This window comes from Dendroctonus ponderosae, unplaced genomic scaffold (genome assembly GCF_020466585.1).
Source record: "Dendroctonus ponderosae isolate FM_Combo_2020 unplaced genomic scaffold, Dpon_F_20191213v2 Dpon_F_20191213_8, whole genome shotgun sequence".
NCBI classification, from domain to species: Eukaryota; Metazoa; Arthropoda; class Insecta; order Coleoptera; family Curculionidae; genus Dendroctonus; species Dendroctonus ponderosae.
Genome location: NW_026019016.1, coordinates 12,487,868 through 12,491,181, shown reverse-complemented (window position 1 = coordinate 12,491,181; position 3,314 = coordinate 12,487,868). Strand labels below are relative to the sequence as shown.

The following is a 3,314-nucleotide window of genomic DNA, read 5'->3' as shown; positions in this document are numbered from 1 at the left end:
TTGGTCCAGGAAAGTGTTGATTAGTGGCAACGCCGCCCATTGGCTCAATGGAAAAATATTGGAGTAGTCAGGAATGCGGCCTTCCGGCTACCATATTGTCTTCAATTGCTTTAGTTGGCCCTGCTTAGGTCTAGCTTGTTCTTATTTTGCTTGTACTATTTGAATGTTTTCAGTTATAACACCAATTTTTTTTGTGTTGAGACAAGATTGTTTTACGAGAAAAGCAGGCCAAATTTCATCTAAAACTACTGAAAGATATTCTTTGGATCGAAAGAAGACATTCTGACCTAACTTTTATTAAGAAAAAAATTGTGGACTTTCTGCTTGGGTTGGTAAAAGTTTTTCCAAAAATCTATGTTTTTTTAAATATCGCAAAATGGGTTTTGATTAAATTCGCAGCGAATTTGTTCATATGAAAGACGCATGCTTTGATGCAGCAACCGAGTTCATCCGCTTTGGACAATTGAGGACATCGTTAGTACAAAAACTTGTACAATCAATTGAGGACAATTTGAGTCATTAAATTTTTGCCTTAGCCTTAAATTAAGTTTTTTTTAAATAAAAACAAAATTGTTTACAAAAAAAGTAGTTTTCTATACAAGGGCGAAAAGTGTCGTTTTTCGAACGACGCCGGCGTTTGACACTGGAGACAAGTCAAAGGTGTCAATCCGTCAGTCAATGCCATTTTTGAAATTGTCATGGTTTGACGTTTGTGATTTTTCAAAAGCGTACTTTTGTAAGCATATATTACAAATGAAGCAATGAGTGTTGAAAATTGGAGTACTGCCTTTACGGTATGGTGTTTGCATAGTTGCATATTTTGCATAAAATTTGCGCTTTTTAAAAGAATCGTGTTTTGCTTGTGGCAACATCGGCGAGTGCAAACAATAGACCATTTGAAGGACTTTGAGACTGAACTTGTAACAAAGATATAATTTAAAAATTGTAAGTAAACTTTAAATTATTATCAATAGTTCTTTATACACCTACGTAATTCATTAAAAAAGCCTGTCGTTTACTTTTTAATGAAAATAATTTAAAATATTTTATGACAGTGACACGTTCAATTTGTCACATTTACTTTTGCGCACATGCGCGTAACAGTCCGTGCGGAAACGTAAAACAAATGAACAGTAAAAAAGTGCTTCTTTTTGATCATCGCAAAAGACCGTTTATTCTCGATCAAAATGCGTATTTTCTGATGTACCTCGTATACGACTAAACATGACTACGATTGTTGCATTTTAAGTTATGAACCAAGCAGAACTTTTCCTGCAGAATAACTTTCCAACTTCGTTGACACACTGAACATTATCGAAAATAAAAAAAGTTAATTTATGGTATATTTTCGACAAAAAGTTCTGTTTCCGCCCGGGATCGAACCGGGACCTTGTGCGTGTGAAGCACACGTGATAACCACTACACTACGAAAACTCGGTACAAAAATATATATATAGATAAGTTCTATATTGTTGAGGCGGATTCATTTTTTACAAACTTCTTTTTGAGTATTAATGATATTTTTGAGAGAGTAATTAAAGAAGGCGGTTTTCAGTCTTGCATAGTAGTTCAGCTGCTGCGTGAATTGTGCTCAATTTTCAGCCGACGAAACATTTGCCAGTGAGTCAACTCAATTAGGAATGAGCTTGTCAACACTTTGAGCGGATGCAGGCAAAAGCGACACAAGTTAGTGAAGCAGAGACTCTAATAGGTTTGTCAGTTGACTTCGAACTGAAGCCAACTGCATACTTTCTCAACGCGAGGCCGTTGCCAATCTGTAGGGCTTAATAAGTTTAATCCGATTTGCCTCACTTTACTAAGTGTTCGGGAGCCAGACAAATGGCTTTTGTTGAAGCCAGACTGTGCGGCCTAACGAACTATGCGACCCAAATACTTGATCAGAAAATCGATGTTCAGTTCGACTGGATGTTAAACATTAACGGGTTTTTGCAAAAAAAAATCACGCTCAGTTTCTCTCGCCGCTGGCCAGCTTCGCTGCAAATCTGCATAACCGGAACTGGTAACCGATTGATCATGAGCCGACGCTCTGTTAATCTAAACAGTAACTCAATAGGGAGAACAACTCCTAACTCTGTTTAGTTACTGCATCGATGAGTCAATCGGAAAATTGTCTGTGGAAAATTCACCACCTTCATCCGATCGCCCAAGTTCGAACTGTTATTTGAAAACACCTTTCTTAACTTGATGTTTTACGCAGACAAAAAAAGAAAAAAAAGTAGTCGTCTAAACCGTCTGTATTGTTCTATTGTTTAAACAAATCTCGGTTTAATGCAAACACGATTAACTGAAATCCGGAACCCGAAACCCAAATGCATGTTGTTTGAGGAAAAAACAACAGAACAATACAAACTTATTTGGCAAATTTGAATAATTCAATCACTGGAAAGTAGATTGACGAAAGCTCGAGAGCAATATCGGTTCATTAAAATAAGAAACAATGTGCCTTAAGAGGAAAGTTTAGCACGATTAGCATAAATCTGCCCTATTGAAAAATAGAAACAATAGCGCCTTATCAAAAATAACACAGCCACTAGTCACTAGAAACTAAAATGAAAAGACAAAAATGATAAATACGCCGAAGGAAATGAAAGAAAATAGAATCAATTGTGAACGAAAAAATTGATAATAATTAGAAAATATAAGAGATCAAATAGAGATCAATTCATTGGTATTACAACCCTCAAAGCGACTTGAAGATGTAAATAGAAAAAAATGGAAAGTTGTGATCCACAAGAGACAATTTTTTTACAAACTTCTTTTTGGGTATTTCGCCTCAAAAATTTTTGTCTTTAAAAAAGACAGAATTTCCTCACGTCTTTTATTACAGATTGATAAATAGTGCTCCCATTTCGCAATAAGAACGAATTATTTATCAAATGCACTATTTATCAATCTGTAATAAAAGACGTGAGGAAATTCTGTCTTTTTTAAAGACAAAAATTTTTGAGGCGAAACACACAAAAAGAAGTTTGTAAAAAATTAGAAATACTGTTTCATCTTGATGCTTTACTGTAGCACTGGGAAACACTGTGTTGAGTTGCGCTTTTCAGTTGATGCCGCTCTGTGAATTCGTGAGTTATAACACATCGCGCCATACTGCGCCGCATCTCCAATTGAGCTTTATGTCAATTAATATGGGAAAGATTTTTTTAAAGAACTCCAATTTTTTACAAACTTCTTTTTGGGTATTTCGCCTCAAAAATTTTTGTCTTTAAAAAAGACAGAATTGCCTCACGTCTTTTATTACAGATTGATAAATAGTGCTCCTATTTCGCAATAAGAACGAATTATTT

At 35.3% G+C, this 3,314-nt stretch overlaps 1 protein-coding gene, 1 long non-coding RNA gene and 1 other non-coding gene across 3 annotated transcripts in view; 1 reads left to right on the top strand and 2 right to left on the bottom strand.

The window, feature by feature from the left end:
- Positions 1-3,314, bottom strand: part of LOC109541944 (serine/threonine-protein phosphatase 2B catalytic subunit 3) — a gene marked incomplete in the record, with an annotated part of 59,971 nt that overhangs the window by 15,459 nt on the left and 41,198 nt on the right.
- LOC125505473 overlaps positions 769-3,314 on the top strand; it is a 3,865-nt gene continuing 1,319 nt past the window's right edge. Inside the window, exon 1 of the long non-coding RNA XR_007282196.1 lies at positions 769-945. This is a non-coding gene — a long non-coding RNA (uncharacterized LOC125505473). The remainder of the gene's footprint in view (positions 946-3,314) is intronic.
- On the bottom strand, positions 1,363-1,434 carry Trnav-cac. Its single transcript has one exon. It is a non-coding gene; the product is annotated as a tRNA-Val (tRNA).